The sequence below is a fragment of the Lingula anatina genome, chromosome 1, assembly GCF_051362555.1.
Source record: "Lingula anatina isolate TDL-2025a chromosome 1, LinAna3.0, whole genome shotgun sequence".
NCBI lineage: Eukaryota > Metazoa > Brachiopoda > Lingulata > Lingulida > Lingulidae > Lingula > Lingula anatina.
Window position 1 is genome coordinate 29,720,246 of NC_141767.1, and position 27,160 is coordinate 29,747,405.

A 27,160-nucleotide genomic window follows, 5' to 3' on the forward strand; every position below is an offset into this window, starting at 1 on the left:
CCGATTTCTGACCTACCCTGAAAATTCCATCGAAATTCAGCCATAACTTTTTGAGTTATGTTGATGACAAACAAACAAACAAACAAACAAACAAAGAGGGGTGAAAACATAACCTCCTTGGCGGAGGTAATAAGAAATATTAAACGAACAATTGTTTTGAGGCAATTTTAATTTTGTTTTAACAAACACACATTTTAATATGTTCCTTATGCAGAATACATATATCTAAACTACTATCTCTGTGTCAGTTATTAAACTTATCAAACACGTATGAGTTGCAGAAGATACAGGTACATCTAATAATGTAAACGGAGGTGTAGATTGCCAATTAAAATGAAGCTGATGTCGGTAAGTCATTCAAAATACAGAACATAGCACTCAAACTTGCACAAAAGTTTACGAGCATCACGGAAGGATTTATTGGGGAGGGGGGGGGAGCAGGGGCCATCCGTGCAAACTGAAGCACGCGAGCTACAGTGGGATAATGCTCGCCTGCCACGCGGGAGGTCCGGTGTCATGTACCAGAAGGTCCCCCATGAGAGAAAGTCCGTACGACCCCTGGTTTCTGAAATAACTGGTCTTGTCTGGTAATTAGGTATAATATGCAGGGTCCCCCCGACCCTGCATTTAACCGGATCTTACGTTTGATGACACCGCTATTGATATCAATCACGCTCGTTAAACGACGAAACGTCTCAAGCAATGTGAATAAATATACATTCTATTTCGAGATACACATCTTTAATAATCCTTACATAGAATACATTGATCATATGTTACTGAACATGCCAAACTAAGTACTGTCTCTAAGTCAGTAATTAAACTCATCACAGGCATTTATAAGTAGCAGAACGAGATCATGATGGGTAATTTAAACGAATCTGCAGATTGTTACTTTTCATGAAATTTGTATTTGCAACTTATTCGAAATAGAGAAAATCTTGGTACACACTTGTAGAAAAGTGCACAACTACCAGGGTGGTTTTATTGAGTAGTGGGTCGAGGGGGGGGGGGGAAATAGAGAGTTCAAGGCCCATCTCGGCATCCCTATAGCTTAAGTGTACGTCTGTCTCTGTGGTTTAGGGGTACAGTGGTCGCCTGCTTCGCGGATTAGATTCCCGACACATTTGGAAAACATGAGACTGAGTTCTATCTTGAGAAATGTACTATTCTTAACATCATCTACTTTCCAGGGAAGAAATTTTAAGCTTACGGCGGCTGTGGACAATATGTCTACTAATAAATTACCGAGATCTCTAACAATATAGGGCCGTTCAATGAATTTTGTTCTAGTCATTTCCTAAAAGTCCAGCTTAGGGCGTTTTATGTTTATCTTGTTTTTTTTTCTAACTAGTGAAATAACATAAAAATTAATTCAGCCAATAAAAAACTATTGAAATATAAATATCGGGAAATGTTTTCATTTGAGACATAAAACTAAATAAAGAACTGAATATTATAATATTTATAAGCTAGTCTTAAAAGTGAAATTAATATTAGATACTTAGAGAGAAAAAAACTACCTAAGAACATTTACTCCCCTTAAAATCAGAAGTCTAACATTGCTTGGTGAGAAATAAAAAAAGAATTTGCTGAATGGATGGGATCCCTATAATTCGCTTTATTGTTTTCTCTATTCTGTCTTCATGATACCATCCAGTTGGGGGACATTATTATATCATTATACTGGCGGTGTTAATAACATTGAGATGTTATTTGCCGTTCCTCCTCTGTAGGCTTGTAACACCAGATGCTCAAATACTTTCAATAATACATGTGTAAAAGTTCATTAAAACGGGATCATTGTCTTAAAAAGTTGTAAGGGATTAAACAAACACAGTCTTTGTCAAAAATAAATTTACTTTTCATGTGAATTTCCAGGAGTTTGAACTTTATACCGGTATCTATTGTATTTAAGCACGAACATACTGGAATATAAATGCGAAAGTGAAGTTGCCAGAAATTGAGCAGAATAGTATGTGAGTGTGGGTGTTTACGTATGTATTTGACTATAGTTAAATGTTTTTACCATGTATAGTTTACTTCTTAAGTTTAATAAAATAAATTTTGAAAAAGAATTTACTTTAGAAAATTTAAACGTAAATCAAAAGTCAAATATTGGTGTGTAGCACACTGAATATTTTGGTATTTTTACAAACTAACAATATCTGCTGAAGTCTACCTGGACACCTGAAGTAAGTAACTCTAACACAAGTGAACAATAACTAACCACTGTGCAGCTCTTTATCATAGTACCAGTTATGCAAATGACCCAATGCTACAAGTCCAATAAATATGATTGGCTAGTTTACCACTGCATAATCGTTTTACGGGTCTTAAAATCAATGTATTCAAAATTGAGGTCGTGTGTTTTAATCTCCCCGGGACTTACAGAATATTTTGAATGTACTGTTGGAACCAGGCAGGGCTGTATGATAAGTCCATTTTTATTTAATATGTTCCTAAATGAGTTTGTAGAGAGGGTAAATGAGAGTGATGTACAATCTATTTTTATTGATGAAATTGTCAGCATTTCGCTTCTATTGTATGCTGATGACATGGTTATTTGTGATGACACTGCATTTGGCTTACAGAAGAAGATAAATATTTTACACTCTGGACCATTACGAAAATATGAAAAATGGTACTTTGGTGGACAACCGGTTGAAGTTGTAACCCACTACAAATATCTGGGTCTAACTATAACGCCAAGGCTCGTTTGGACAAAAGCCACCACTAGTTTAAGTCTGAAAGCAAGAAAGGCAATGATTATGATTGATAAACTTGAATATAACACTGGAAGGGTTAGGTCTGATATTGCATTTATGATATTTGATAAAATGATCGCGCCAATTTTATTTTACGGTGCAGAAGTTTGGGGATACCAAGTGTATGACAATATAGAAAAGGTACAACTTGCTTTTTGTAAAAGGATTCTTGGCGTGGGATCAACAACTTCAACAATAGCGGTCTTGGGAGACTGTGGTAGGTTCCCATTGTTTATTACTTATTTCTGTCGGTGTGTCAAATTCTGGCTTAAATTACTAAGAATAGAAGAAAGCAGATATCCAAAAGCGTGCTATAAGATTATGTTGGTATTAGATCAGGCTGGTCGCATTACATGGGCGACAAAAATTAAAGAAATACTTTTTAGATATGGTTTTGGGTTTGTATGGTACAATCAGGGTGTTGAGAATGAGATATATTTTTTAGAAATTTTTAAGACAAGAATGAAAGATTGCTACATTCAAGAATGGAACGGCTATTTACAGAACTCGTCTAAATTAAATTTGTATTGTACATTTAAATCTGTATTTCAAAAAGAAAATTATTTATTGTTGAATCTCCCGAAAGCGCTCTTAGCTGCTTTCGCCAGGCTCAGGTGTGGAAACCATAATCTTATGATTGAAAAAGGTAGACATGACAACATACCCTCGAACGAGAGGGTATGCACACTATGTAAGGACGAAATAGAAAACGAATATCACTTTTTGTTAACATGTGAGATGTACAGGGACTTAAGAACAAAATATATACCAAACAGGTACACCTGTCAACCAAATATCCAAAGGTTTAGACAGCTTATGTCTTCCAATGACAGAGATTTGATGATTAACCTGATTAATTATGTTTATTATGCCTTTAGAAAAAGAGAATCTTTTTTTGCAACGGATAGTGCACGTACATGAGCTCTCCGCATGCACAATAGTTACGTTATATGGACCATTTACATTTGTAATCTGGGCAAATGCCTTTATACGAAAATAAATATTTATCAAAAGCACTGCATAATCACTGCAATGCAACACTTTACCATAATTGTTTGAGATGTTATCACATAGCCATTATGTTAGTTCTACAGGTGTATTGGAATAAAGTAATTATTTAGGTGTTTCATTTATTGTAAATTAGTGTCAAGTGCGGGCTTTTTGCCTGACGCCTCAAATGTCTTTAAATAAGACTCGCTATTATTATTATTATTATGCTTTTTCAAACTTTTTAACTAAATGAGTCCCATTGGGTATATGTATTTTCGTTACCTGTGAAAGCCGCTTCTTATTTCCAAATGTTCCTATCACTTAGGCACCCCCTCCCCCCCCCCCCCCCAACAATTCCCTCAAGACGCCCCACCTTCCCAGAAAAGAAAACACTCTGGTTTTGAATAATCTGTATTATACATGAATTTCCACTTAAACACTTCTTGAATGTTTAACTGACTATAAGAAAAGAGACAGAAAATGAAATAAAAACAAAAGTATTGGCTATAATTATAAATAACAAGAATCAGGAAGTCCGCTTACGCTTATAAACAGGCCTGAGAGGCAACCTTAATAACATTTATTTAAGCAAATTTGGTTATTTGCCATTACATGTCATTTTTAATCAAACTAATACTATCATTTTCTCTTTTTTCCCTGAAAGGAAACAAACATCATTTTATCTGCATTTCATTTGATGTTCGTGAGGTTTCTGTATTTAACAGGTTAAGCAAATGATAATGAAATACTAGAAAAAGAAGATAAGTTTCGAAGCTTATTTATTTCTGTCTACGGCAGTGGTAAATTAATAATAACTTCCAGTTATTTCATCGAAGGGATACCTGAATGAGTATGATTATCTGTTTACCCACCCCTGCCTGGAGATAGAATTTTATGAAAAGCAGGCATTTATAATTTGATTCAATATCACATTTTCATTCTCATTATTATATTCTCTACAGGGGGGAATTGTCCGTGGATGTCCTGATACCTGGATAGATGTCAGGCCAACCCAGCTACCTTACTTGCCACATAAGGATCCTGAATTATCCGGTATATCGGACACTAGACCTCTCAGCACTAACGCTCACAAAACCCACGAATTAACCAAGGCTCTATTCCCATAGATTTTAGATCGATCTATCCCCGCGGGGAGTCTCACTAGATTACTTTCAGATAATCCGACTTAAATGTCCGTCCCGCCTACTACAAGCTGTAAGAGGGTAATTAACTTTCGTGTCCGCCCGGCTGACAGCTATTTAGCGTGAACCCCCAGGGAGTTAGGTCGATCTAAAGTAGGTCGATCTAATCTATGGAAATGGGTTGCAACACACCACACACTTATTTAGCACCAACAAAATAATACCAAGCACTAACATTCATCCGCTTTGTTAGCACTGTAAGACTAAAATCTCATGTAAACATTAAGCTTCGTGGAGCGACCCATTCTCCTGGAGAAGGTAAAAACAACCCGCCCGCTCTTGACATACAGTATATCACTGCACTCAATTCTGATGAGTTGTTGACAGGCTTCAGTAGTTGATACACCTTTAAAATATCAATACATTCGTAACGTCAGACATAACTTTATTCGCACTGAGAGGTACATTTTAAAAGTTAAAACTGGAACTCTTCACTTTGTGAGGTTTTATAACACGCAAATACTCTGAAGAGGCTTTTACTACTTTTTGCATGTTCTTCTGAACTTTGCTTCCTGCTTTAAAGCTGCTAATTTACAGTATATCACCCAACCGTGTTGAGAGAGGAGGGAGGGTGTCCCTTTAGGTAACACTCCTCCGTACATTCCAAGCCATTGAATTGTCTCTTAAAATGGACCGGTACAGTAAAAGGTACCACTCTTCAGAAGCCGACCTCAATTCAGACTCAAACGATAACTCTAACCTGTCATCTCAGTTTACAATCTTTGGGAACTGTCACAGATAAAAAGTTCGTAAACTGGCAACTCACATTCATGTATCACATGTTGCCTTTAAAACTTCGAACCTAAATCACTGCATAGCCAAGAAAATCAAATAAAAGTTATGCAGCGCTCCTGTCCGTAATGAATACACTAATAGATCATGCTATATAAATATGCTATATTCTACCAGGGAGCCGAAGGTGAGGATGGCAGCCAATCATGACCAATAGGCAGTCCTTCTACCCCTCCAGGGTTCGGCTGTGAGACCGGTGGCGTTTTATTATTTTTGTTTTCAAAGTTTCTCGCTGGACAGCACAAAAACTGGTGCAGAATTGGACAGAAAAATACCTGTGACATTTTAATGAAAATTTTCTGCGTGGCCCTGGTAGGGGTTACTACTGTCCTTTCAACAATACAAGCGAGACACCGCTCCCGCTGATTCTGATGCTGTCTCAACCACAGATATCACCCCATTGTGTTAGTGAAGACATAACGTGAGACGGGGAGGGGAGGGAGGTGTATTGCAATGATTGGAGTGTTTGAAGGGGAATGTGGTGGGGTGGGGAGGATAACGGGGATGGATGTAGGAGAGAGGAAGGGAGACATACAAAAATATCATTTCGTTACACCAGTCGTACTAACTCACGGGGAACAAATATTTTCAGGTTGTCCACGACAGCATGTAGGCCTATTAAGAGACTTCTGGAATCTCACCTCAGCATACCTGTAGCAGTGTAAGTAGTAGTACCAGTGCATGTAGTAGTAGGCCTACAAGATGATGTAGCAGTAGCGAGAGTAGTAGTATAAGAGTAGTAGTATAGAAGGCAATATATTACTAGCATAGGCTGTATATAAGGGTCTATTCCCACAACTTTAGATCGATCTATCACCGCGGGGAGTCTCACTAGATTACTGTCAGATAATCCCCCTTAAGTGTCCGTCCCCGCCTACTACAAGCTGTAAGGGGTAATTAACTTTCGTATCCGCCCGGCTGACAGCTATTTAGCGCGAACCCCGGGGAGTTAAGTCGATCTAAAGTAGGTCGATCTAATCTATGGAAATGGGGTGAAAGTAATACTCACTGCACGTGGGCGTGATGACAATACAATTAAATCTAGGAAACCAATCGATTGAGCAATGAGCGTATCTGGTTTCATTATCCTTATAAAGGACCCCCCCCCCCCCCCACACACACACACACACACAAACACAAACAGTTTTTGATAATAATGAAAAAAATATGAGACTGAAATTTCTTTCAGGTGCGCCCGCAAACATTTCAAAAATTGTACGCATAATTCCAGACCAAATATATTAAAAATTTACCACATATCCAATCCTAGGTTTCATTTGTCGTATACGATGTCCACATGGTGTCCATGTATTGCCTCGTGGGGCATCCGTTACGTAAAGCAATAATAACTCTTCCTTTGAGATTCAAAATTCCGCAAGAAATACATTGTAAACTACGCATGGAAATATATTCTATTGCATTTTACCACTAAAACGGCCGTTATTGTAGTAAAACTAAAATCTGTGCTTGTCAATAGGGCTTTCGGTGCCTTTCTTCCCGGTCGTCAAGGCATCCGTTGCCAAGGATGTTGGCGCATCACGCGGAATCTCGCGTGCATTCGAGACCAAAATAATATGTGGCGGTATAAGATATAGCAGGCGCATGACAAAATCCTCAGACGTCAGTTGCGAGTTTTTGTACAGTGTGTCGGATAACGAAAAGCCCAGAACTGCACACGTTGTAGATATAAATGCATTCTGAGAAATAAGACGATTATATCATATGAATCTTATTTTATTGTAAAAAAGTGTTGTTGTTGTCTGCTTTTCCCGCGGTTTTAAGTAGGTCATCAGAAAACCTAGCTCGTTGTCGCGTGACACTTCAATGTCAGAGAGGGCTCCGTCAGTTAAAATCTCTTAAGAGATTTTAACAAAAAACCAAGCGTTTAGGAAAAAAACCCTGGACTAACTTTGAATGCAGGAATGGGGTCGTTGACCATTGGTTAGTACGGGAAAATTGCCGTTTACGCCAGGAAAATCCAATTTTTGGCCAAAACGAAGAGTTATTATGACTTTACTTCAGGGTCATGTGGGAAAAATAGTACATGTACGGCGCCCGTACCGAATGTAAGCATGCTAGCCCATAGACACTAACAGTACAAAATATACGAAAAATTTTATTTCGATTTCATTGTACGGCGTTTGTGAAAAATGTAGCCTTGGCTGATAATGATAAGAACGCTGATAATGATAATCTCTCCAGTGGTGATTTCCGACCTTAGTTTTAGATGCTTGTGTGTAATTTAATATTGTCCATCAAAATCTAGTAGTAGTAGTTTGTAATTGAATTAATTTGGCTTTCGATTTTATTTATGTCTCAGTTAAACCTATTTTAACTTTTCTCCCCCTCTTTCGCACGTGTTTTAACCTCATAATCTTTCTTGCTGCATGTAACCCGAAATGTGTTCTCTGTCACCGTGAAGACATTTCAAATGAGACATATTCCACAGTTATTATGCTGTGGATATTTTTTGCTTTTACAGTACAGAGATTAGCCATCTATTTAAACAGAGACGCACCTTTTAATATCTAGTGAAAAATCAATCTATGGCCCTGGTAGAGGGTAGCCAGATGCTGCGGAGTGTTGATTTTGATGCTGTCTCAACCATGATTGTGACGGACTCCACAAATTTCAGGCAATTGTGTTAGTGAAGACATAACGCGAGACGGTGAGGGGGATGAAAGGTTTATAAAAAAATGACTTAATAAGTCATTGGAAATGACAATATGCTATTTTAGTTTAAATTAGATGTCGACGAACCATTCAATAGAGAAAGTTAGATTAAAAGGAAATATGTTGAAATGAAGCGGCACAAAAATGATGGGGGGAGGGAATGATGATGGTATAAAAGCCTGGTTTGGGAGAGTTGGGGAAATTGAGTTTTGAGTGCGTTCGGGTGTTTACTGATGTCCTTTAACTTTAACACACCAGGTTATACAAACTTTTACAACTTTTGTCTCTAAAAAACTGTACAGATTAATCTTTTTTACTTATATAACTACCGTATGTTTCTACTATAGTAATTCACAAAGATGAACTTTAAAGATGACGTCTATTTAGAAAGAGCGCCATTTCTAAAAACGCAGCACTGGAAAATTAACTGGCAAAGCGTCAACGCTACGAAAGGACTAAAATTAAAATAAGTTACAAATGGAACATAAAGTGCCGACAGAATCTACGTGGAGTCAAAGTTTGCTGTTTTTGAACAAGCCACACAACGAAGACTGAAATATCGGAGCGCAAAAATTGACTTGTTTTAATTATTGATTAAAAAATAGGCTCTTAGTAGGCTATGACCAAGTTGTTAAACAGCCGATGAAATTCTTAAAACTTAATGACTCTAAATGGAATTTAATAAATTTCTTAATTGCTTATTTGAATTTTCTATATCATTTTGTAAAGTCAGAGTATTTTATTAACAACACAATTCTAACCGAGGCGTTACTTTCCAAAGCATAAAAAATAGTTGTGTGTGTGTGTGTGTGTGTGTGTATGTGTGCGTGTGTCGGGGTGGAGGGCGTGGGTCTTGCGCGGGAATCTTCCTCTCTGGCAATTGTCAATGTTGACAGGTACGTAATGGTCTGGGAGAATCGAGGAAGTTGAGTTACAACAGGGTTAATACTACAGTATTTATTCTCAGAGTCTATCTCAACATGATTGTGACGGCGCCCATGAATTTCATCATATTGTGCTAGTGAAGACAGCGATAAATGATAAAGGGCGCTGATATGATAATCTTTCTTATAATTTCTCCAGAGTATCACAATAATTTTTTTATATATCACATTGCCTGGACCCTGGTCCTATCTGTTGCGATGCCAAACCCCCTCCGGTCTTGCACAAGTATCTTGGTCGCAGTCCATTACAAATCCAAAGTCTCACCTCTTGCACAGCGCCATCTACACTCAACAATGTTTATATATGGCGCGTGCAAGTGGTGACGCTGAGAAAAGTCGGAATTTTCATCAAACGTTCTGTACACTGAGTGTCATCTTCCATCAGGGCACTTTTCTTAGATGGTTTTGTTATATATTCTGTTGGCAAACTTTATCGGTGAGTTCAGGATAAGACGTATGGAATGAAGAACAAATATGGTATCGACTGTGTCAGTTGTTCACTGGTCACATCTCAATGCAATGTAGCACGAAAATTCTTATGCCTGTGACAACACACCAGCCATTTAAACTTCGAAGTATAATGATTTGTATTTAGTGCATACAATAATCTATAAACTATCCAGGACAAATTTGTATTCTTGCCATTTAGAAGTTTAATCCAATAATTTTTATGTACAGACACAGATGTGTCTGTACATATTGCCATCACCTGTGTCTGTCGTCGCCGTCGCCGATGCAGATGTCGATGCCGTCGCTGGCGCCGTACACTTTCAGCGTAAACACCATAAGTAGAACACAGTTTTACTTTTTGGTTTTATATTTACAGAGCTGATGAATATTCATAAAATGCAGGTCACGAAAATCAGCATGATCGGGCCATTATGCTGTTTCTTCACTTTTCAGCATATATGCAACCCTGTAAACACATTTTAAGGAAAACCATTAGGCCTGTTGTCATGAAACTCACAGGAATAATCAGTCTTACTAAAATGCAGGTCAAGTTCGAAAATCGGCATGATCGGGCCACTATTTTAGTAATTATGCTGTTTTTTCATTTTTCAGCATATATGCAACACTGTAAACACAATATAAGAAAAACAGATGGGCCAATTGTCATTATACTCACAGGAGTGGTCAATCTTACTGAAACGCAGGTTGAGTTCCAAAATCAGCATAATCAGGGCATTATTTTAGAAGTTATGCTGTTTTTTCACATTTCCTCAGATTCAATTCTTAGGCATGTTAATAGCCTTATTATTTAACTAATAAGATACGTAAAAGTGTTTGTTTGACATTTCCTGCATCTTTACAACATTGTTAGTTGATTATGTAAAAATGATGGTAAACTTGTTATCATATATTGTCACTGAATGATTAGTATACACTACTCATAATAAATCAGTACAAATTTACAATTTATAATTGTTTAGTCAATGAACAGACAGATTCCTTTTGAAAGGGCAATTCTTAAATTTTAACATGTTATATCAGTCAACGTGTGACAGCAAGTAGCTGCACACTGCCAATTCAAAATTACTTTTTTCTGCTTTTTTAAAGTCCATGTCTAACAAAATCGGCATAAGTGAGCAAGCATTCAATATCTTACACTGACATTCATTCAATAACTACGACATCAACGAGGCTGCTACCACTTGACCCAATGATCTTTACGCGCAATATACACCTTGTTGGAAATGCTCAAAATCTATAAGACAGAGGTTTCTCCGGATTCCAAAATTTTCATATGTGCAAAAATGATCATTCAGCTATCTAAAAATGTGAACAGAAAAAGAAAATACTTGTTCAGCTGCATTTGTCTCTATTCAAAAAAGCGAGTTTACATCGGAGTTTTGTCTGACGCCATTTTGGTGCTGGCATCTAAAATCAGTGAAAACTCTGTGAAATACTTATGTCAACATTCTTTGGTGTATACAATATAACTTAAGCATATAATATATTGTTCTGCCAAGTCTTTTTAAATACATCTCTACAGTCATTCTATAATCAGTTTTTAATCTTACCCTATTCTATGCCTCCGATTCCCGCCATATTTTCTTAGGGCGAAGCGGGCCTATTTGAAAATGAGGCTACTATCTAATAATTGGGAAAATAACGGTCATATGGGCCAGTGACTCCCGGGCTGAGTAGGCAATGCAGTCTGTTTTGTAATTCTTTCTGGCAGTTAAACAGTTTTTTGTGAAAATTTAATTTTTCACATATTGGCATTTTTAAGGTGTGACTTTGAAGTTCCATGGTCCTGAAGACCCATGCTAGTCACATTTTCTGAAAATCCATGATAGGTATATGTTATCATTAAAAATTGATGGTCATTATGCCATTAAGCATTATATAATATTGCATCAAAATAGAAGAAAACACAATTTTGGGTGCTGCTGCCATGATGACCATTATGGGAAAACCATGTTACTTATGATTGTCAAACTTTCAAAAAAAGAAACACAGGACTAAAATGCAGCCTGAGTTGGAAAAGCAGTCTAATTAACCTCTTTTTCTGGAAGTTATACATTTTAGTGAAATATTCATTTTTATCGTGTAGGCATATTCATTGTGGGACTCAGAGCTCCCATAAACGTGAAGCCAAATGGTAATCAAATTTTCTACATGTCCATGCTATTTATAGCCAATAAAAAAATTTGGTGATAATTATTCTGTAATTTATTATGTAATGTTACATCAACAATAATCTTTTTGCACTGCTACTACAAACATTATGAAAAGAAAACTGTGTTACTTATTATTATTTTTAACTTACAAGTATGATTGGCATGCAGTTCAAATTAGCCAGCTCAATTGGGTTATCATTTATTATTGAATTAATGCAATTTTGTGTGAAATTGTCATTTTTCTCGTTCTGGCATTTTCAAAGTGTGAACTCTCATGGGCCTGAAGCCTTATGCTTGTTACACATTTTACTTACATTGGTATTACCTGTTGAGCATAAAAATTTGATGTTGAATTTGCAGTTAAGCATGTACTTTGGCATCAAGAATTGACAGTAGCCTATTTTGTGCATTGTTATTGTCTGCTTTTTGTCTGTACATTTGACAGCTGTGCTGCCTTGTTTGTTTGTTTGTTTTTTTCACCCTCTCGCACCGATTTCGGGGTCCCCAGAGGATGTCATTCATAAAAATAAAAAAGTGTGGCCTTACGAAATTTAAAATGCACTTTTTCTATTATATGTAAGTTTTCATATCCCAATATCTCAGCTCCATATAACAACAGTGGTACTATCATCTTATCAAAGAGGTCTAGTTGTCATTTAATTGATATATTTAATTGTCTAGCTTTTTTATAAATGCCAAACATAATTTTGGTCACCCTCTATACTACATATTTTCGCGTAGAATAAAATGATCCAGTTCTAGATATAAAAATGTCAATGTCATAATTATTATATTTAAATGACAATTCTTTAGGTTTTCTCCCTTTTCCAAATATTAGTATTTTACCTGCAATTTCCAATTTGAACAGTATTCCAAAAAGCAATCAAGTTGATATTGAAGATCATCTTTAGTCTCTGACACCAGTAATGTATCATCTGCGTAAAGTATCACCATAATTTTGATATACACATCAAGCTCATTTTCAAGCTCATCAGTTACGGTCTGTAAACCAACAACATTTTTGTTAGATAGAAAATCCTCTAAATCATTAAGATAGAGAGCAAAGAGCAAGGGAGATAAATTTGCCCCTTGTCTAACTCCATTTTGACAAGGGAAATATTCTGAGAAACGTCCGTTATAAGTAATGTTTGATTTGCATTTATTGTACATATTCATAATAGACAAAATATCCCTTAGGCATTTCCCACTTATTTGGTAACTAAATAATTTTCTCCACAATCCAATTCTCCATATCTTATTGAAGACGGGTTTAAAATCTACAAAAGCACAATATAACTTATTCTTTTTTAAGAATGATAATTCAATCAAAGAGTACAAAGTAAAGATATTATCGGCTGTTGACTAATTAGCTCTAAATTCGCTTTGATTCTCCTTTAATATATAGGTGTTATCTGAGTAAGTAGTTAGGCTTTTGCTCAGAATCGATGTGAACAGCTTGCCTAAACTACTTAACAAGGAAATAGGCATGTAGTTTTATGGTTCATGAGCTGATCCTTTATTTTCATATATTGGCTTAATGAGTCCATTAAACCATGCATCTGGTACAATTCCAGAATTAAATACTACTTTAAAAGGTTTGACATATAATGGTGCCATATGTATAGATGATTTTATATATTCATTTAGTAATGTGTCTGGTCCTGGTGACTTATTATTTCTGAGTAATTTCACAGTATTTACAACTTCATTGACCGATATAGGTTCATTCATAGATGAACTATCATCAAAGATCTGGTCAGTGTCTATAAAAAGTAAATCTGTTTCATCATCAGTATTAGCATTAACCTTCTTGAAATATTCATAACTAGAAAGGCACTAAGAGAGTGCAGACCTCTGCCAAGGCAGCGAAGTCTCCATCCAATGTCGTTTCACCCCTAAATTTTCTAAATTTTGATTATTGATCTGGATCACCACCAAAAACTAATCACTTCTAAGTTAACCCATTTCTGACCTACCCTGAATAATTCCATCGAAATTCATCCATAACTCTTTGAGTTATGTTGATGACAAACAGACAGACAGACAGACAAACAGGGGTGAAAACATAGCCTCCTTGACGGAGGTAAAAATCATCTACACCTAGATCTACTGCACCATCACTACAGGACTTTTTTCTTTTACATTCAACAATTTCCAATATTCTTTTGGATTTTTGCTTCACATATTCTTAATTTTATTTTGTAATTGGTATCTATAATTGTACCACCAGCGTTAGCGCTGGCGGTACACATGGTTTTAGTCCCGTCTGGTTCGTTCTGCCGGCTCCGCCTGCTCCGCCGCCATGTCATCATTACCGCTTCTCCTCCTAGACTACAAGGGCCTGCGTACCCATCTCTTGGATTTAGGTCACCTATAATCGCAACTTGTTCCACGTAAAATTTGGGCTTTGTCGGTATTGGGGTCTAGGTGTGGCACTCATTGCAATGCACCCTTGTCTAAAAATGGCAAAATTAAATGCTAATTATCTACCCTAAGGAAGGAATTATGGGAAAAATTTCTACAGACGGCTTTCCAAAAGTCATATGTGTAGATTTCAAGTATGCCCTTGGATTTGACCTTTGACCTTTTTTTCAAGGTAAAATGGGCCAAAATTTTCAAAAAAATGAATTTTTTTTCGAAAAAAAAATTATTTGCGCTGTTATTCAGACACCACACAGACTTAACCAATAATATTATTGGAAAGTGTTACCCTTCAGGTCATCTTTCATCTCCGTGAATTTGGGGTCAATTGGTGCATTTTCACGGGCGTAGTGGCCATAAGATACCGAAACTGAAAACTGTCTCTAATTCGGGAACCGTTAATGCTAGAGACCCATTCTTTTTTGCATTTTGTAGAGCATGTAAAGCCCAACACTGAGGGTGGTCTCCGTTTTTTTGTATTCCATACGGTTTTCGAGTTACGCTGTATCAAAAAGTACATATTGGTGGTGAAAGCAAAATGTACAGTATGGTAATGGATAATAAATTTTGAACTCCGGAAAAATAAAACATAAGGCTTGGCAAAGCAGACAACTTGTGGTCAAAAATGACATTATTTCATCAAATTTGAACTTCTGGAACTTCAGAGCACCTCCCATTTCAAGAATTTTGACCAAAATGACCTTTTCTTAATTTTAATTAATTTTTTTCTGTAAGAAATTTATGGCACATTATGGTAACTCCAAAATTATAACATTTAGTCCCTTATATCTCCAAAACTGGCAGAGATAGGTCCATAGTTACTATTGAAGTTGAATAGGAAGTCACATACTGGCAATTTACTGTGACCTTGAAATTGACCTTTGACCTACCTTACGATGAACTAAACTTTGATTGTACCATTTTTAGTTATATATATTTTTTGCATATTTTGAAAATTCTTGTTGATTGCATTTTTACAGCTTGTCAAGCACAAGACTGGTGGCTGTGTCCCTTATTTTGTGTATGTGGGGGTCTATACGAATGCGCTTACTCCAGCTGGTGGTACAATATTCGGAGGCGGTATCGCCTCTCTGATCCTCTAGTTAGTAAAAGATTTATCCACTACAGTTTTATAATGTTTCTGAGCATCAAGAACCCCTTGTTGAAATATAGTGGATCCAAATTTCTTGTATTTACGATGTCATTTACAGTACTCCTTACATGGGATGCGGCACTCATTGCGGAACCACTCTTTATTCTTTTTTGGGATACATTTAGTTCTATTGTTGTCATATCTATAAGATCCAAATGTTTTCTTAGCTGAACTCAACAATACTTCAGCAGTCTTATCAAAAATTGAATCAATTTCCTTTTTCTCCACACTGCCAAGATCCAATCTCTCGAAAACATTTTGTATATCAATAATACAAGCTAAGTCAATGTTTCTCTTATATTCGTCGGCTTTATCAGTATGCCATGGTTTCTTATTAATTCTTTCTATGTGTTCACCCACATCTATATTACCCTCTAGAGTACACCTATTAGAGTTCTGTTGGATTATACTGAGGTGGCAAACCAGAGGTAAATGAATATCTGAATAAAGACAGTTAAAATCTAAAATCTCAAAATGTGTGACAAAATTTAAGAAGTCAGCATTAAAAATAAAATAATTTACCAACTTGATCATCACTACCCACTCTTATATTCATTATATACAAGCTGTGAGTCTTAGAGACCATTATCACAGATATTTAGATCGATCTATCCCCCTGGGGAGTCTCACTAGATTGCTGTCAGCTTAACTGGCTTAAATGTCTGTTCCGCCTACTAAAAGCTGTAAGGGGGTAATTAACTTTTATGCCGCTTGGCTCCCGGAAGCGGACAGCAATTAAGCTTGAACCCCCAGGGAGTCTGGTCGATCCAAATGGATCGATCTAAATCTGTGGGAACCCAGTCTTACGAAAGTTTAGTAAATAATTACCAAAGTTTTTAACTGTACTGTCTTTACTCATAGGTTGTACACTGGTCCCATTTATCTCTAGTTTTTGGACATCTGTTAAATGATCAAAATTTTCCCCAAAAGCTATTTCAAATTCAGACAGTTCACTTTCATCATAATAGTCATTTTTATCACCCACACTTGAATTAAAATCTCCGGTAATACAGACGTGGCTATAGTTAACATACAGATTAATGTATTCAAGTTCTATTTCAGCAAATGCATCAGGTGAGCTGTACCTTGATCCCTCAGGTGGGATATAAACAATTCCAGTGCTTGGGTCAAACAGTGGATTGTCAGTGTAGTTTGTCTACCTTCAAGACAGCTTTCTTATCCTGGTTCTTAGCTTCCTTTAGGTGTGGAATCAGCATCTTTCTTTGTTCGTTTATTTTCTTAGGAAATTGCTCATTGACTCTGAATCGTTTTCCCTTCAGCGCTCACAGGGCGGCTTTCCTCAGCATTTCCTTGTCCGTAAATGATCCACACTTTGCGATGGTTGGCCTATGTTTCCCCAGTGTATGCTTTTCCATGCGGTGAACCCTTTCAAATTTTATTTCGTCAATGATTCCCAGAAACTGCTATAAACACACCACTTTATTATCAGTACTGGTATAGTGTATGCTTCAGCCTTGACTTACAACAACACTTTATTTTGAAAGTTTTTTTTTTTATTTTTTAATAAATTTACTGAAATTTCATAATTTTAATATTTTGGATCTTGAGGAAAAAGCCTGATCACTGACTTTTTTGTCTTTTCCAGTCCATCATCTGTCCATCATCATCTGCCACAATGGTACACAATGACTCCAGACTACTACACTGTCCTAGCGGGTACAGGACTATACTGCCACAATGGAACACAATGACTCCAGACTACTACACTGTACTAGCAGGCACAGGACTATACTGCCACAATGGAACACAATGACTCCAGACTACTACACTGTCTTAGCAGGCACAGGACTATACTGCCACAATGGAACACAATGACTCCAGACTACTACACTGTACTAGGAGGCACATTACTATACTGCCACAATGGTGCACAATGACTCCAGACTACTTAGTACTACACTGTACCAGGAGGCACAGGACTATACTGCCACAATGGAACACAATGACTCAAGACTACTACACTGTCCTAGCGGGTACAGGACTATACTACCACAATGGAACACAATGAGCGGATTCTCAACGAATTGAGCCAGGCTTTACAAAGCCGGTGACCTAAAAATGGCGGACGTACATGAAAGAAAACCGCCTAATCTTTTAATAGTCTCTCCGCCTCCCCACACGTCGTCCCTGCGGGATACAGTAATTAAATCTCGGCTCCGTTCGCCATGCGGAAGCTACCTGAGAAATATTAACTGCGCATGCTCATCAGTTAAACACGTGGCGAAGAAAGCATGGCGGCTGAAGGCGTTCGAAAGAAAAAAAGCTCTTCTGTTTTATTATCTGTCAAAACAGAGACGAAAAAGGAATGAATTGGCCCGTAGAGCAGCAACAAATCGACTATCTACGGAGATAATATCACCAGAGATATTCACAGAACTACCCAGCCCCAGTAGACGTAGTTGGAGGTTGGAGCCGAGATTTAATTACTGTACCCCGCAGGGACGACGTGTGGGGAGGCGGAGAGACTATTAAAAGATTAGGCGGTTTTTCTTTCATGTATGTCCGCCATTTTTAGGTCACCGGCTTTGTAAAGCCTGGCTCAATTCGTTGAGAATCCGCTCAATGACTCCTGACTACTACACTCTCTAGCAGGCACAGGACTATACTGCCACAATGGTACACAATGACTCCAGACTACTACACTGTACTAGGACACACAAGACTATACTGCCACAATGGAACACAATGACTCCAGGCTACTACACTGTCCTAGCAGGCACAGGACTATACTGCCACAATGGAACACAATGACTCCAGACTACTACACTGTCCTTGCAGGCACAGGGCTATACTGCCACAATGGAACACAATGACTCCAGGCTACTACACTGTCCTAGCAGGCACAGGACTATACTGCCACAATGGAACACAATGACTCCAGACTACTACACTGTCCTTGCAGGCACAGGGCTATACTGCCACAATGGAACACAATGACTCCAGACTACTACACTGTACTAGGAGACACAGGACTACTGAAATTCACATGTAACAGACAAACAAGATGATAGATGCAGCAATTTTCAAGACAGTCAAATAACAATATGAGTTTCATGAATCAAATTTTCTTACCTCCCTACGTAGGGACATTAGCTTTTTCCCTATTATTTGTTTTACTTTAAATTTATTAACTGACTTTGTTTGGCAAAGAAGCAGGTTACTTTTGAAAATTGGCACAATCGATTTACATTTACGGTAATTAGTACCACCAGCGTGTACGCTGGCTGTACTCATGGTTTTAGTCCTGACCTGTATCGTACGGCTCTGCAGGGTGGCGTGAGATACAAGTCACCGTTACCACTTCTCCTCCTAGACTGCACTGACCTGTGTCCCCATCTCTTGGATTTAGGTCACATGTAATCTCAACTTGAACCCCCTGGTTTTTTTGTCTCAGTTGGTGCATTCGCTTGGGCGTGACACTCGATGAAATGCACCCTTGTCAAATTTTTTGAAACATCAATGCTATATATCTCCTAAACGGAAGGAATTATGTGAAAAATTTGTATAGAAGTCTGCCCGAAAGTCACATATGAGGATTTCAAATATGCCTTTGGATTTGACCTTTGACCTTTTTTTCAAGGTCAAACAGCCCAAATTTTTCTAAAAATGGGAATTTCAGAAACTACATAGAGTTTTGCACTCATATTACAGTGAGGGAATGCAGTTAGGGACTCCTTTCATCTTTGTGAGTTTGGGGTCAATTGGTGCATTTTCATGGGAGAAACGGCCATAAGATGCCAAAAGTTTTTGCTCTTTGATGTTTTGAACATGTTTTCATTGCTGGAAATTGTGGATAGCCTCGTTTATTAAGTTCAATATAGCATTGACGACACTTTCCGAGTGGTTAGATTTGCAGTGAATATACAGTTTTAATGTCCTTTTATCCAAGTTATTTCCTTGTGGAGGTTAAATTTGTGGTTATCTTGTTGCCCTGTGACCTTTGCTATATATATATATATACACACACACACACACACACACACACACACCATGTTCAGCTTGTTTTTGAGGGGGTCTTCTCAAACATGCATTTTTATTGAATTTACATAACAATTAATGGAAATTTCTCATTATATTTAAATGTGAGTATCAGGAATTTTAAAACTTGTCTACCTATTTTGCCTCTTTAAAAATTATACTTCTCTATTTAAGATACTCAAATTCTATTTACTTTGCCCATTTCATTTATAAGGCTTATACATGTAGCTCCATAAAGCAAGCATCACCATTAATTAGGTTGCGGTGTTCAAAAGTGCATTATAATTAATTAAAATTATTTTTACACTTGATTCTTCATGTTTGGATTTAATGTCTTATAAATGACAAGTATTTTTTTAATGTGATTTGTGTCATTTATTTTTCTTTATACATGTAGAACTGGAAAGTTTTTTCACAAAAACTTTTTTCTTTGGTGTTTCTCAGCAGTTCCAGTACTATCATGTCTGGCTCCATGATCTTTGATGTGCCTTCCCAGTTTTTTCATATTTATTTATTTATTTTTCATTTATTTTTACTGCTTGTTAACCTCTCATGGTGGAAACTTTTCAGCCTCATGCAATGTGCTGTGAAACCTATAGGTTATAAGTTATATAACTTTGCCTGGTTTTTCTGAAATAGAGAAACAGCTCATGAAGTCTTCATGTCAAAGAGTAAGTTACATGATGTTCCTGACCCCTTCCAGTCACTTTATTCTTCAGCCATTTCTGGCCTTTTATCTTGTAGTCAAACTTAATTGTTAACTTTTAATTATCAATTTCATCATTTGAGGGCTTTAAGAGATAAAAGCTGTTTTTGAATTTCCTATTTCTGTATTACTCTGACAGTCTTATTACAATCTTAATACAGATTGGTTAGGAATTGAACATTTGCATGCATTGATATCATACCTGGTACATGCATGTAAGGGTGATATTAATTGAACAAAAGCATGTGAGTATCTTCTTTTAAAAAGTTGGTGTATCTTGGCAAATTGACACCATGCTGAGTGTCCCTTCCCCCTGAGGGCAGTTTCCCTGTCCACCACTTTAGCCTTTAAAAAGTTATTTGTCAAGATTATTCTAACAGTGGCCTTGGCTGTTCAAAATAAAAAAGTAAAATACAAAGATACTCTGCCCTGAGAGATGGGACTCCCATACTGGTGAACCTTGATAGGTTCACACCTCTCTTGGGGTTCCATCCCCCGAGGGAAGTTCCCCTGCCCACTAGTTTAGCTTTTAGTAGGTTTTCTTTGAGAATTACTCTTACTGTGGCCTTAGCTGTTCAAAAATAAAATATGGAATGTAAAGAAATCCTTGATTACCCATCTATCTTTTAGGATGGAATAAAATCTACCATTTTTTCATGTCTTTAACTAAAGTTCCACTCAGAGGTGGAGTTCTTGGGCAGGAGAGCTGGAAGGTATACTCTGTGAGGAATTGATAAAGGTATAAAAATACCTAAACTTGTGGAACTTTCATTTTCTTTTTCAATTTAAAAGCAAGTTATTTTCATCTTAGATCATTATTTTCTCATTTTGATATTAAAAAAAAAAAAGAGTATACTATTTGTGGCTTTACAATTTTTCACTCTATGGTGAAAGCTGTGGGCAGGAACATCGCTGCCCTCAGAGAATGGTCACCCAAATTATTGTGTATTGTAAGGTTGAAACCACGATGGGTTTCCCAGTCTCCTAGGACAGTCCCATACCAAACACCTCCAGCTGTCAGATTATCTAAAAATAAATTTTCATTTATTATATTGGTATTATCATTTCTTTCTCAGACTGGTTCCTTGCAACGCAATAAATGATATGACTAGTAAGGTATATAATGATGGGCTTTTGTGGGACATCTTTTCTTCCAGGTATGCCTGTCTCTACAGTCTATTACTCTGCTGTTAATAAATTTCATATGAAACAATACTGCCCCAATTCCAGTGATATTTTTTTTTAAATTTCAGTGTTTATCATCAGACTTTGGAAATAATTTCTCTTTCCTTAACTGTTGCACAACTTGTGTATTGGGCTGTGTTAAAAGTTGTACAATCTTAAATCTCTGCCTTGTGGAAGGAGGGACTCCTGGGTGTCCTTAGTTTTTTTTTCGCCCATTTTTTTTCTCTGATGGTTTTCTGTGAATTGTTTACCTGTTACTGATAACAGTCAGTGTGAGGTGTTGCCTTTTGAGTGACAGATTTGTGTTCGAAATGATTACAGTTGAAAATGGAATTGATATGTGCATTTATTAGTCAATCCGTTTTTCTGAATATTTGTTTCTCTTTGAATCTTCTTTTATAAAGTTATTTTCTTTTATGTATAAAGCAAGCATGACATTGATTTAGTTGCATTTTTGAACAATTACACTTGTACTAGCCAATTTACATTGTATGGGCGTGGCATGTATTTATTCTTCTCCAAATTGTTCAATGTGTTTAAACATAGACATCTACAACTGTGGTCCCTAATTTACTGCAGCATTATCTTTACAAGTTAAGGTATGTATTAGCCAGTATTTGTATGTGCATGTTTCATGAGTGCATTAAAGGAGTACATAATAATAATGTATAGACATTTCTGTCAGGGCTCTGTATTCAGCGCTGTTAACATCTGGCACACTTTTTGTAATAAAACTTCCTGTCATGACAGTAACCAAGAGTTGGATTTGATTTTGTTTCAGTGGTCATTTCTTTTTAAGTTGAGTGATGAAGAGATTTTAAATTAAAACCCCGTGAAGGAAATTCTCTACTTTAAGGGACAGTTCATAAAAATAAAAAACATTATTTGAAAGTCACATATGGATATAGTTATAAATTAAAAAAATTTTGGTAGAAAGTCATACTGTTTGAACTATAATCAAAATCCATTTATGGTGTACAGGCCAAATTATTTGTTTAGGCCCATATTCGAGGATGTGGGTTTGAAAAAAACTGCCCTTTTTGCTGGAAAGGGTCCAAAGCCTATCATGGTACCATTACTGTAATGTATCCCAAGTTGGATCAACTGAAGGAGTAAAGAAAATCCATTTTTTCGGATAATGACAACCCCCATTCAGCATCCCACCCTTCAACATTGCTAGCTACTTATAAATATTAAATCACCTTTTAGCAAATTTTTCTCTTTTATTTAGAAAAGAAAGACAGACAAAACCCATATAATAACATATAATCAATATTTTATTGTACCAGTAAAATAAAGGTATTTTAAGAAAATGATATTCTGAAGTGTTCAAACTGGCTGCCACAGAGCTAATAATAGATGTGCACTGACAACCGTGAAAAATGAAAGATGAAAATGTTAAAATAAAATTCAGTTAAAGTGTGTTAGCTGTAAAAAGATGTTGACAGTAACTCTACAACCACCAGCTCCTGGCTGCTATTATATAATTACTGCTTTCACGTACAGTTTTACCAGCTGTTTGACTAAGTTTTCATCCAAAACTCTTTAAGTTAACTTTGTTATGATGTCATTAAAGCAAGGAAACAAGAAAAGAACTTTCTTGTGACTGTATAATGAATCTGTTCTTTTATAAATACTGTATTTTTTTTTCATTTCTTAATGTCTGAAATGATTAGATTTAATAATGAATGATAATAATTATAACCATTTATGTGCTTGGCCTGCATCTGAAGCAAGATCTGAAAATACTTCCTCCACCTTGATTGGCAGCAGTCCTTGGGAGCTGAAATATATGAGACAGTATTATTTACTAATATGCAATAATAACCTTCAATAAGCAGTCAGTGCATCTTATTTCATGTATGAAACTACATCAAAATATTTACCATTGTTTAAAATTAGAGTTAACAAATTTGCCAAGTATCATTTTAAACTTGCAAAAAGCACAAACTGTGTTGGCAAAACATAAGGAATGTGTATGCACGTGTGTGTGTATGTGTGTGTGTACATTCATAGTCACATTCCATCAGTGTAATAAATAGATCCCTATTCTATTGCCCCTGCTGTCTTAACCTCTCTCCTTCATGTCTGCTGTCACAGCTGCTGTGTCTTTAACATCAACTGAAGAAAAAAAAAAGAAACCATACTTGTCCACAATAAGGCTATCACATATTCAAAGATATACATGCAATAAAAACAGATAACAGTGAATTAACTTAGTAATTGTGCAAGAGGGTCTGCTTATTGTGTGAGTAAATTTTTAAAGTGTGTTAAATGAATGCCTGTTAAATTGATGTATACCATCTTACCTCTTTCTTTAATGCTCTCAGCATCTGACACACTCTTTCTGTCTTTTATGTCGCCTGAAGACAAAAATATGGAATAGAAACTATCTGTGTACAAATAGGATTTGGGCAAAAATACAGAATTGAAAACTCATTCAAAGTCTATTCATTAAAAAAATTAATTATTTTCATGAAGACCAGATTTAGTATTTTAAAGACCAGCTTGCTTGAGCAACACTGTTCGTATGTACGTGTGCATGTTAGTGTGTGTGTATGCATGTGCATGTTTAATATGTGTATAAAATCATAATTTAGTCTTGGCTCCATTCGACCAGAGCATGGGGAAGCATGTGAGAGGCGGAGATATATTACAAGGACTAAAACTTTCACCCTGAAAATCAACAGCTACAAGGACCAAGACTTGCACCCTGAAAATCAACAGCTATAAGGACCGGCCAGGACTTGCACCCTGAGAGTCAACAGCTACAAGGACCAAGATGTGACTTGCACCCTGAAAATCCATATTTGCATTTGAATAAACTTGTTTTATTTTTGATAAGTTGATTTTGCCTGTAAACAACATATATATAAAAACTTGCACATTAAAAATAAAACAATGCATTGTTTAGTTGCATATACCTCTTACACTTTTAACTAACTTCATGTGGTTAAAGCCTAAAATGATTACACAAACTGCATTTCTATATACTGATAACCAATAAATATTAATATTAGCAAGAGCACAGCTCAAGAACATATTTTTTCATCTCTTAGAAGTATTGCAGAGGTTGTGATAGTGGTCAAAAGGGTTAATCCTGGTCCTATACATTCTATTCAAGCCTAGAAGAAATTAACAGAGTTTTCAATTGAATATCTCTAAAAAAATTTCTTACTACATTTATTGCACACACACACACATACACATGCACTGAAATTAATAATAATAAATTGCAATATTTGTAATAGGTAAACTTAAACAGCACCATTTACAATCAATCTTTACCTTAAACTGCACTATTTATACTTAATTCATGACAGTATTGATAAACAAAGTTTATCTGGAATTGAACTTTGGGCACACCCATCATTCAATTAAAAATCCAATTTGAATCAAGGCCTGAAAATGTTACAAAACACATGCAAGTCGAGGTACTACAAATTGTGGTGTACCCACTATCATGCCCTAATCATTGAAGGTCCTGTTTCATTTAATGTACAATAATTATAAATTTTAAAAGATGAGTTTTACAGACGATCTACATCTTCCCATTATACAGTAATTACATTTACTTGATCTTTTCCATATGAAAAAGTTGTGATTTTTACATATATTGTATTCAGTATTTTCAAAGTCATAATTTCTAAAAATCAGATCATTCCTATGGGATGGTACAAACAAAATTATAAACATACTTCTATATAGTTATATTCTATGCAGAAAAAGTACAAACAAAATTAGAAACATACTACTATATAGTTATATTCTATGCAGTAAAAGTACAATCAAATTTATAAACATACTTCTATATAGTTATATTCTATGCAGAAAAAGTACAAACAAAATTAGAAACATACTACTATATAGTTATATTCTATGCAGTAAAAGCACCACAAATGCTATAAAGAATAAGTATTGTACTTATGAAATGATGTATCTGAATGTTTGATAATTTTTGCCCATCAAAAAGATTGAGTGTTTACTATATGTTCTTTATTTTTGTGGAACAACTGTAATTTCCTTTTAAAGGCCGGCACAAATTAACTTCGAAGTGATGCATTTGTAGGTGTGTGTGTGTGTGTGTGTGAGAGAGAGAGAGAAAAAGAGAGAGAGAGAAATGAATCATATGTAAACATCAACTAAAGGAGAGAAAGAGAGAGAGAGAAATGAATCATATGTAAGAAGCGACTGAAAGACCTCCACAGAATAAGGACCTGTAGATTAATTTCTAGTACATGAAGTGCAGGTCCTCTGGACCTTCAGTACCTTCAAAGCTTTCCCCATGTTTAAATTTGCAATACACAAATGGAAAATAAAGGTATGATAACAAAACACACATGCTAGCTGCCATATCCTCAAGAGCACCTAACCAGACTAAAAACCAAAGTTTTGCTGTCAAAAACAATTCCGTAATGGTCAAAACCAACAGTCCCTTAAATGATTATTTGCCTATCATTTACTGACAAGACATGCAAACACACATATTATTCATCTGTGTTGCCATTTTTATGACACTATTCCACTCAAAATGCCAAACCAATGCTGCAATAAAACTTATTTTGGGTTTATGTTTTTTTTCCCTCAAAATTAACATAATACATTTGCACACACACCCACATCCCGCAGGAAAAAAGTAAACATGTTTAAAGCCAAATTTAAGTTTAATATATTTTAAAACATGCCTATATGGTTAGTTTACAATGCTGTATCACAACTTCTAGTACCAATTTTGCGGGTACGTACGGATAAAATTTAGTCCCAAAATATTACACGTCCCTATACTCCCGTTACCGATAGATACATAAAGGAAAAACGGAAAAAAACGTCTTTTTAGATTTAAATACCGATAGATCCGATTTTTTTCTGCTGTCCTATATATTTGCGTTCCTATAGATATGACGTCCTCATAAACCCACGTCCTTTAAATCCGCATACCTATAGATCCACGTATTTTTAGATCCAAATACCGATAGAGGTACACTATTGCTCGAAATGGTTGGTATACTACTCAGTACATAAAATGCACTTCTTTAAAACGGCAGTACGCAGTCAGCAATATATTATTCTACTAGATCGTTTTCACACAATACTCAGTGAAAGAACATAAAAAGAACAAAAGTGTGTTCTATATTTCACAACGCTTAATTACTGTTCTAGCGTCAGAACACTGTTTAAAGTGTTCTCAAAATGTAACATTCGAACATGTAAAAAGTGTTCTGAATTTACATGTAAATGTGTTCTAAACAAAACAAAACAAAAAAGAACATAAAAATGTGTTCTAAATTTCACAACGCAAGTTGATATGGGCCTTTTAGCCGATTACGATGTCAGATAGATGGATCTAGCGGTACCTGGATCTAAAGATACGTGGGTTTATAGGAATCTGTTGGTGGATCTATCGGAACGTAAATTTAACGAGACGTAAATCTATTGAGTCGTGTATGTATAGAGACGTATCTATCGGGGCGAATATTTTATTGGGACGTTTATCTATATGGCGGACCCCAATTTTGCTACTCGCCAGTAACTAAGAGAACATTCAGTGAAATCGATGCACGGATATTCCTTGGTGTATAAAATGTTACATAATTATATACTATACCGTCTCGTTAAGTTTATTAGTATAAAACTCGAAAGGCCATTGTATAAACACCTCTACATCTTACCGGTCTCTGGGCTACTTTCTCTTGAAGCTGTCCC

At 36.1% G+C, this 27,160-nt stretch overlaps 1 protein-coding gene and 2 long non-coding RNA genes across 3 annotated transcripts in view; 2 read left to right on the forward strand and 1 right to left on the reverse strand.

Moving 5' to 3' along the window:
* LOC147764232 (protocadherin-10-like) overlaps nucleotides 1-27,160 on the forward strand; it is a 158,798-nt gene that overhangs the window by 66,768 nt on the left and 64,870 nt on the right. The window lies entirely within an intron of this gene.
* Nucleotides 9,629-22,210, forward strand: LOC147764235 (uncharacterized). Its single transcript, XR_015331954.1, has 2 exons — nucleotides 9,629-9,805; nucleotides 17,174-22,210. It is a non-coding gene; the product is annotated as an uncharacterized LOC147764235 (long non-coding RNA).
* On the reverse strand, nucleotides 22,738-27,158 carry LOC147764236 (uncharacterized). The gene is made up of 3 exons (XR_015331855.1): nucleotides 27,127-27,158; nucleotides 23,767-23,820; nucleotides 22,738-23,578 (listed from the first exon to the last, which is right to left on the reverse strand). It is a non-coding gene; the product is annotated as an uncharacterized LOC147764236 (long non-coding RNA).